The sequence below is a fragment of the Malus sylvestris genome, chromosome 13 (assembly GCF_916048215.2).
Source record: "Malus sylvestris chromosome 13, drMalSylv7.2, whole genome shotgun sequence".
NCBI lineage: Eukaryota > Viridiplantae > Streptophyta > Magnoliopsida > Rosales > Rosaceae > Malus > Malus sylvestris.
Window position 1 is genome coordinate 33,073,078 of NC_062272.1, and position 10,708 is coordinate 33,083,785.

The window sequence follows — 10,708 nt, forward strand, 5'->3', positions numbered from 1 at the left end:
TATCATTGGAAGAACATGTTAGATATGTCTATCATAAAGAGTACAACACAAACAACAAATGCTTATTCCTTTGTTGTATGAACAAAGGAACTTGAGAAGATTAGCACAAAGACATCGACACTTTTAGTGTCATAATTCTTCCATTACAAATTTTTGTATGAAGAAATAAGAGTTGCTTTGAACAACCCTTAGTTAACTCAAACACTAGTGCTTGTTTCTTTGTTAAATGAACAAGGAACTTGAGAAGTAAGCACAAGGGCATGGACACTTTATGTGCCATGAGTCTTCACTTACAAATTGTTGTATGAAGAAATGAGAGTTGCCTTGAACAACTCTTGAAAGTTTGTAATCATGTTTAGAACGAAATGGTTGATTGACACAAATAGTCCATCAACATGGACTTATGATGATTTTGAATCATTGAGTGTTGAAGTGTTAAACCACTTCAGGAGACGGAAACTAGGCAAGGACTTCACTAAGTTTATTGTAAACTATATAGTGAACACTAACCACACTCTCTCGCAATCATTTGATGTGTATAACACAATTGAAATAAGTTTCAAGAGAGATAGTGAGAGTTTAAGGGACCATGACTATTGTAGTCAATGGAGAAGTCAAATGAAGAAGGCGAAATAACTCCAAGGGAACAAACTTTCTTTATGAAAGGATGGACATTGGAAGGGGTATTTGCAAGAAATATCTTGCAAGTGTCAAGAACACACATTTCGAAGGTGTTGTAAATTTTTCTTGAATAGTTCAAAATAGTTGGTTCTTCTACTTGAATGCTTGATTCCATATTAGTAACTATGTTTACAATCATTGTAAAAGTGTGGCTAATAAGGAGTAGAAGATTAATGAGAGAAGAGAAAGTACTTCACATTCAGAACTTGAATAAAATATAGATCTTTGCGAAAACAGGTAGTACTTACTTCCTCATATGAACTACCAAAGAAATTGGAAATACAAAGATTGTCTTTACATTCCTATTTGAATAAGGAACTGAATTCCATCACTATAATTTTAAGAGATCGATGAATGTTTTGGTTGACAAAACATTGTTCTTTATTAATGAATGATTGGATTATTGTAGTCTGATTGATTGTCTCTATTGTAGAGATGATGTGGTGGTGTTAACTGTTTAGAATATAACGATGCTTAAAACCCGAAAGGTTGCAAGGTAGTGACTAATTCGACTGAGTTATATAGAGGTGAAATGTTCAAATCTTTATTCTTTTGAAAAGAAGAAAGAATCACAAAGTTGTTGAGGTTAATTCACTTAAGTGTCAGTGGCACTTGTCTAGAACATAATACTACTCATGTTGTATGACATTCATCGAAGGTCGCTTTTGGTTGGACGATCGTTTATTTTGAATAAACACAAGTCCGAATACTTTGCGAAAGGTTTCAAAGAATTCAAGAATGTAAGTTGAGTAGTAAGACGTCTAAAGTATTTACCTCCTTAGATTTGATCCAAGAAAAAATAACATTTCAGAAGAGTTTCCTTGAAATATATCAAGGAAAGTAGCATCATAAGATAATGGATTTCTCCATTGGAAGAAGAGGGAACTCGAATAAAATGTAGTTCATTGGATGTTATCAATTACCCATATATAGGATATATACTTTTAAGACAATATGATTGTCAATTAGAAGATCTTCCAAAAATTTCATGACTCCATAGGATGTAGTTGGAATGAAAGACAAGTCTTAATCGTGTTAAGATTTGGGTTTGTGTGCTAATAAGCAATATTTGTTTGATTACAATCTTGTGGGATATCCTTGAATTAACCTTTGGATATCACTTCTAAAAACCAACTAACAGATGTTATTTGTTGGGTAGTTCATTCTAATCCTACAATAGGATTTACCTAAGATAGAGAAAATGACCGAGAGATAGAATTCAAAGAATTGGTTCTTTGAGAGACAAGATGATAATCAACAAATATAACCACCTAGTTCCTACACCACTAGCTCCAAGGTAGTCGAGAAGGACGTATAAACCATCTCAGTTGAATGGTTTGAACTTTATGACTATGTTATAGAGTTACACCTTTTAATTCGAAAGAAATAAGAATGAAAATCCTTATGACTAAAGCGAGTGTATAGACGACATATACTCAAGGAAATGGTATAGTACCATTTGACCAGAAGTAGTGAAACCTTCATAGCTAATTGGTAGCTTAAGGTGCCTACAATAAATGAGATTGGTTGACTTGGAAGAAACCACCTTTGACGTAGTCTTGGTTTATGTTAATTCGAAGATTGCTAGCCACAACTAAACAGTGATTCAATGTTTGGACATAATATAGGTTTTCGAAACCATTATCAAGGTAGTCTTGATAATATATGTCTAAGACTAGGAATCACAAGACGTGTAAATTGTAGAGATCCATCCATCATGAATTTTAGCAAGCTATTGGGAGCTATAATCATCTTATGAGAGAAAGATCAAATCGTTTGATTTCTCATAAAGATTTAAATCAATCTTTGTTTACTAGGTTTACAAAAGATTAGTGGGAGTTAATCATATTCCAAAATTTGAACATATATATGATATATTAATTTTGGATATGAAAGGAATTCTTCTTCGTTAAAGTTATGACTTCAAACATTCTATAATGATAGAATGTATATGGGAGACATAGTCTATATACATGGGATGGAAATCTATAATGATAGATTTCAAGATATAATTTGATTATCTCAACCCCTATTGATAGACGACAATAGATGTAGGAAGTTTCTCGAATGATAAACTTCAAATGAAAGGACAATTCCAATCAGACTGGGAAATTGCTCTTCTAAAAGGGAATGTACCCTTTTGACTCCCAAAGAAGCATAATGCATAAATAGAATCCTTTACGCATACACAGAAAGGTGATTTATGTATTTCACATTGTATGAAAAATGTTGCTATGAGTTGTACCAAGTTTAGTACAAGACGATATCAGCGCAAGCCCATGATCAGAACCATGGCAACTGTCAAGTGAGTCCTTAATTATTTAAGAAATACTAAAGGATAGATTCCTCAAGAATGAGGAAAAATTAGAGCAATGCAATGGAAGCATAAATGTATTAGATTATGAATCTAATATCGTATCTATCATTCCATGTCTCTTCATTATGAATGAAGAGATAATTGGATATCTCTTTATTATGACTAAAGAGATATTTGGGTGGAAACATTATAAGTACTGACTTTAGTGTGTTCCATCATGCATGCAAAATATATCGCTGTTGTTGATAATTGCAAGTGTACAATATCGTCCAAGTAATATAGTGATAAGTAGAGTGTCGTTCAAACAAGGATCAGATTAACCTAAATTTACTATTGAGATTGACTTCAAACTAAACTTAAATAAAAGATGGATTACGATGACAAATTCAAATATGCAAAAACCCAAACGAAATTGAAAATATCAATTGAACAAACACGAAGTAAAAGTGAATGAATTATGAAAAATTAATATATTGAAGCACTAGGACATCAAGTTCCTTATTCTCAATCCCATCTAATCCCGTTATTCATATTAAACTCAAATTATTCCCATGTTGCTAGCAATTATCCCTTGATTCGTCAATATTTCCTTTCATAATATACTAACTGTGTTTCTAACTATCTACCCATGCTATGTCTAGCCACAGAAGTAGATAATCGAATCTCTTTACGCTAAATGGATAATTTCACAATACTACACAAGTCATAACCAGTATGTCTACTCAATTATGTAATTCATGGTAATTGTTATGAGAAGCAATCTACTAAACTCAACCTGTCAGTCCCAATTTAGTTCTTCACACAAATAATGGCCAGTTATTTGATAACGATAAAGCACAATAGCAATTACTCAACATGGAAAACAACCGAGATCAATATGAAATAATAAGAATTAGATGTTCATGATAAGAGTACACCCTAATCCTAGCAAAAGGACTTAGTTCATGATTAAACTAATGACAAACATGGATGAATTCGATGACATAAAGAAACCCAAAACCCCAATTCTGGAACCGTGTGCGATAAACCCCAAAACTGCCACCTTCTGTCAAGAGTACCCCCACTGGAAGGCTGGAGTATCGTTATATCCTCCCCCTTGTGGCTGCTAAAAACCTTTTTCTTTCTATGCCTTTCCTTTTGGTTCCCTAATCCACATGCCATTTGGACTCTCAAACCCAATTCTTTTTGGGAAAACACATCACCGCATGCTTGCACCGCCTAATTTTATTGGGCTTGCTTTAATGATCCAATTTCCTATATGATGTATTGTTCCATACTTTGCTCCAGCCCATCAGTCACATACCATTCGATAATTCTTTGAGTTTCTCTAATTTAAGCTTCCAATTCCCTGCTTTATTCACGAATTATGTTCTCTACAAAAATCGCACAAAAACACATCAAACTCACCAATTTACTATAAAATCATGACTAAGTTATAGGTAAAAGAGTTATCAAATATATATAAAATATCACCCTAACAATCGCCACATAGAAGCTTACAACAATGTTGTTTGGATGGGAAAGTTCATTTGTGAACTCTCCATTCGGTTCCAACCAGAAAGTGTCTCTAGTGTACCCACACTACGACACAAAAGGGGCGATAGCTCAAGCCAGGGAATCAAGGTCTCATCAAGATCCGACCTCAAATGAGAGACTGAACTACATGATTGAGAATCATGTATAATGGTGAAGTTGTTATTCTCAAGGTTGGTTCTATGGATAACATATAGATATCCATTGTCTAGGCCTACTACTCAGCCATTTTTCAAATGAATTCAGAAGAGGTATCATCACTGATGACCAATCTAATTGGCTCTTGTGCAAGTGGGAGATTGTTGGAAATGTGCCCTAAAGCCAATCACATTATGATACTTTACGGACATTTCACATGTTAAACTAATCTAGTTTAATATAAGGGGCAAAGATTACTGTTTAAAGCCATCTCATATAAATGTTAAATGCTTAAACGATAAGTCTAAGGAATATGTATTGGGAAAATGTAATCAAAAGAGGTTAGATTCATGAGACTATTCTCTTTCGTATACATATCCTAAACGTTCATGATCATAGGTTGCCAATTAGGCATTGATAGACCGTTAAGATTAGTATGTTCTATGTCTTCTCTTAGAAAGAGTGACCTGGTCTTGAGTCATTGGTGTGACTGACACCAAGGCAAGCATTGTAATCCCAAATTCTATAGGTTATCCACCCCTTTTGACTAGTTTGGGTAGCCATGATATACTGCTAGGTGTTACTCATGGTTTGTGGAAGCCCTAAAGGTGTACAATCACTAAAGGGAGAATTGAAAAGTAAGTTTCAATTCACAATCGATTTGAACAGTTCTAATTGCCCACTGCCTCGCTAAAAGGAAACTAATGACACTTTGTAAGGAGATTGAAGAAACAATGGAGATGAGGAAGGATGATTAAATGATTTAATTATTTATGGCTAGGATTAATTAATATGTTAATTAATCAAATGAATACGTTCGTTGCAGACCTCGGGTTAGTCCAATAACTCAAGTTGTTTGACAACTTGAAAACACAAAGTGCATGAAAGCCCAATGAACCCACATGGCCGGCCATAGAGAGTGTGAGGGAGAATTGGTTTTAATTTCAATTATGCCACTCAATGTAAGTGGCTATAGAAAGGCAATTATAACCCATTCCAAAGGGTTTATAGAGAGAAAAGAGAAAAACACAAAAGCTCTCTCTTCTCTTAGGAGGTTGGCCACCTAGGAAGAATGGACTAGCATCCATCTCTTCCTAGGTCACTCATCTCTTCCGCAATGCTCTCCTTGTTATTGAAACTTAGAGGTTCCCTTTCTTGGGAACTTGGAGAATCGCTGCCTTTATCCATATCCAAGAAGTCACGGAGCCAGGAAGCAAAGTTCCTTTATCCACATCCATGGAGCTAAGGAGCAAAAGAGACTAAGGAAGGCGCTCACATGGGTGAATATCCTTTGCTAAGCAAATAGGTGCTTCAAAGGTATAAAAGTTTCTCAACTCTTTTTTTTAAGAGTTGAGTTGAGTCTGGGTTCATCACAACTACTACGCATTGAATTTCATGGGTAAAGTTTTGTTTTTTAGTGCATACAAGCATGATTCCGCATTTAATTGTTAATTGCATGCATAGATGTTGCTCAAATGAACTTGTTTTCACAAAATTTTGCTTTAGGGTGGCGACTCCTCTCAAGGATTTATGGGTGCAAAACAAACTTAAATTTGTGGTACCCTTAAGGTGGTGGAAAATGTCTTTAACACCATTCCAGTGTCTGCGTGTAGGTGCATTGCTGTATCAAGCCAAAAGATTAACAGCGAAGGAGATGTCAGGTCTAGTGCATTGAGCCAAGTACAATAAAGCACCAATTGCACTTAGGTATGGAATTTCAAGCTCGAAAATCTCTTCCTCATCCTCCTTGGGACGGAAAGGATCTCATTTAGCATATGGAGTCTAAACGACCATAGGAGTACTCAAAGGCTTCACTTTATCCTCATTAAAATGTCGCAACACCTTTTGGGTGTAGTTCGATTGATGTACTAGGATTCCATCCAATCAATGCTCGATCTCCATGCTTATATAATATCGAGTTTTCCCAAGATCTTTCATCTCAAATTCTAATTTCAAGTGAACGACAATTTCCTCAAGGTCTGCAGGAGTTCCGATGAGGTTTATATCGTCGACATAAACTACAACGATCGTAAATCTGGAATGTGACTTCTTTATGAACACACATGGACATAGTTTGTTGTTCACATAACCTTGACTTGTCAAATATTCACTCAGACGGTTATACCACATCTACCCGTATTATTTCAATTCGTAAAGTGATCTCCTCAATCTAGTAGAGAGAGTGTTTCGTGGTCTAGAACCATTTGAACCAGTCAATAGATGTCTTTTTGGAACTTTCATGTAGATTTTAGTATCTAGATCCCTATAAAGATATGCGGTTACCATGTCCATAAGTTGCATGTTTAGTTTTTTAGAAACTACCAAACTAATAAGGTGGCAGAACGTTATGACTTCCATTATGGGGGAATATGTTTCCTCATAATCAATCCCAGGGCATTGAGAGAAGTCTTGAGCTATGAGGTGTGCTTTGTATCTCACTATTTCACTTCTCTCATTACGCTTCCTTATGAAAACCCACTTGTAGCCCATAGGCTTCACATGTGGTAGAGTATGAGCTACAAGCCCAAACACTTTACGTTTCACAAGCGAATCGAGTTCGACTTGGATTGCTTGTTTCCAATTTGACCAATCCGTTCTACATCAGCATCCATCGACGGAACGTGGTTCAATCATCGCTAAGCATGATGTCAGTAGCTACTATGTACGCAAATGCATCATCGATGATCATCTCATTTTGATTCCAAAACTCATCCAATACTTTGTAGTGGAATGAAATCTTGCGATTCTCGAGAGGCCAAGTTGTCTCATCTAAGACATCATCGTAATCTAGAATAACCTCATATGTTGGAACAAATGAGTAAGCGATGGTCGGATTTAGACTGGGGTCACTAGTTTATGGCATTTTCCTCTTCTTAGGTCATGAATCCTTTGAACCAAGGGTAGAAGTAGATGATTGGCTAGCCTCTAAGCATGTGGAAGGTGCAACTGCCTCACCCTCAAAGACGGTTTGGCCTTCCCAGGCTGTATTACAACGTACTATAGGTACGCTTATCCTTGTAGGTGCATTTGTAACGGGTATATGTGATCTTGTCACCTTTGCTATGTCAGTAAAAGCATCTGGCATGCTTTAAGCAATGCTCTGAAAATCTAGAATACGTCGCACTTTAGTTTCAGACTGGGCAGTGCTGGAATCTAAATGAGACATAATGGAAGCATACCATGACAATTTGCAGTGTTCTACAGGAACATTTGTGTTCTTATCTCCCCTTAACGACAAAAAGACTGTCTCACAAAGTGACAATCTGTAAAACGTGCGGTCAAAAGATCTCATGTCAAGGGCTCTACGTAGTGAATAATTGATGTTTAATCATAACTAACATAGATTCATATTTTTCTCTCAGGACCCATTTTGGTACGTAGTGCCGACGCTATTGCCACATAAACTGTGCACCCAAACACAGTAAATGTGAGACGTCAAGCTCGTATCCGGTAACCAATTGTAACGATGAATGAGGTTGGGTAGTGGTACGCCTCAGGCGGACGATTTGGTACACATAACCAAAGTCCAAGCTATCAATTGAACATGCTTTATGAAAGCTTAATCCGGGCCATTTTAGGTGTGAACATGGGGTACATGATGTTCAACTTCAATCCCAACTGAAATACAATAGTCGTCAAAAGTTTGTGACTTAAAACTCTCCAGCATTATCCAGTTGAATCGACTTGATCAGATAATCAAGGTGGTGAGCCCTAATCTTAATAATTTGTGCTAGGAGTTTCACAAATGCATTGTTACGTATGGACAATAAACAGACATGTGACCAACATGTCGATGCATCAATCAACACCATAAAGTATCGAAATGGTCCACATAATGGTTGGATAGGTCCACAAATATCCCCTTGAATCCTCTGAAGAAACTTAGGATGGTTGTGAATAATCTTTGTAATTGAGGGTTAAGTATTCAACTTCCCTAAAGAACAAGCTTTGCATGGCAAGAATCCAACACAGGGAGGTAAATGATGCCCATGTGATGATTTGAGTTTATGGCACATCATGTCATGTTTGGGATGTCCTATACGGTTATTCCAAAGCAGCAGGGTGCCTTGAAACCCAAGCACAAGACTGGCTACATGGTGGGTCTTTATGCCGCGAATGGTTGTGATGTACAATCCACTCGGGAGACGTTCCAGTTTCGTGAATACGCTTCTAGCCATACTCCAAAGAAGTGATACAAAGAAATTTACAACCATTCTTTTTAGTGGTTTGAACATGATATTGATTATCTCGAATGTCTCTAAAACTTAGCAACGTTCCTAAAGAACAAGCTTTGCATGGCGAGAATCCAACATAGGGAGGTAAATGATGCCCATGTGATGATTTGAGTTTATGGCACATCATGTCATGTTTGGGATGTCCCATACAGTCATTCCAAAGCAGCATAGTGCCTTGAAACCCAAGCACAAGATCGGCTACATGGTGGATCTTTATGTCGCGAATAGTTATGATGTACAATCCACTCAGGAGACGTTCCAGCTTCTCGTGAATACGCTTCTAGCCATACTCCAAAGAAGTGATACAAAGAAATTTACAACCATTCTTTTTAGTGGTTTGAACATGATATTGATTATCTCGAATGTCTCTAAAACTTAGCAACATTCTTCTAGAATGTGGAGAATAGAGGGCCTATTTAATGGTTATGACAATACTATTATACAACATAATACGAGCCTTTCTGTATCCTTCAATCAGGTTGGATGAGCCTGAGAGGGCTATCAGAGGTGCATTATTAGGTACGAAGTGAGTAAAATAGTGTCACTTATGCAATATTGTGTGTGTAGTAGCACTATCAGCCTGACAACTAACTTCCCCACCAGTTATACCTAGAAATAAATTAATTGAATTGGTCACATGCATAAATATAACTTCATTCATTTAATTAATCAATCGAGAAATAATATCCATAAAATAATTATCCATAATTCAATACAAACCAAAACCAAACAAATTATTCCAAAGACTTAGAAAATTGGTTCAAAAATTAAACCATAAACCTAAAAAATAGAGAGGGGTTCCAGCCACTCCTATTGGGTTCGACCACTAAGGGTAAAAACACCCTAAAAACATGTCTAAAAGAATAAAGCTTATTCGTCCATAGGAGCTGATGCTTCTTGAAAATTTGATATCTTGATGGATGTAGTAGCATCTTTGGGATGTTCCACATTGGCAAAGTTAGACTCATGACGGGAATGATACTTGGCAATGGCCTCAGGGGAAGCTCTGCATACGCGTGACCAATGATCCTTTGATCCACAATGGTAACATATGTCCATTTCAGTGAAAGCTAATTGAACTGTAGCTTTTCCCTCGTTCTTGAAGTTTGGGGCCTTAGATGCAAGGGGTTGGTGCTTTTGGGTCAAATTTCCTCCTTTGGGTGGCCCTTGGTACTCCCATTACCATAGCCATGAAGATTTTTCCATCATTTGCGGCTACTAGAATTGGTCGCACGTGCTTTAGGCATAGCATTCGAGCTAGTGGGTAGAGCTTGATGATTTCTTATCAAAAGCTGGTTCTACTTTTCAGCGAGAAGAAAAATAGAGATCAAATTCAAAATTTGGTGAACTTCTATGCCTAATATTGTTGCTCCAGGACAATATTGGTGGCATGAAAGGTCCAATAGGTCTTCTCCAGGAGATCTGGATTTGTTAAGTCCATTTTACAGAACTTTAGTAGTGATCAGATTCTACAAACTTCAGAGCTGTATTCATTCACAGACTTAAAGTCTTGGAAGTGTAGATGCTACCAATCGTGTCTTGCTTCAGGCAAGTAAATGTCTTTCTGGTGATTGAAACGATAAGCTAAAGCAAGCCAAAAGGTGCGTGGGTCTCCTCAGCGAGGTACTTGGTTTGCAGTGCATCATGGATGTGTCTTCGAATAAAGATCATTGCAGTAGCTTTCTGAGCTACATCGATGGGTTTGGCATCGATAGGTTCCTCGATTGTGGCTCTAATACCATTTGTAGTGAGATGAAGCTTTATGTCTTGAACCCACTTTAGGTAGTTTCTTCCAAATACTTCT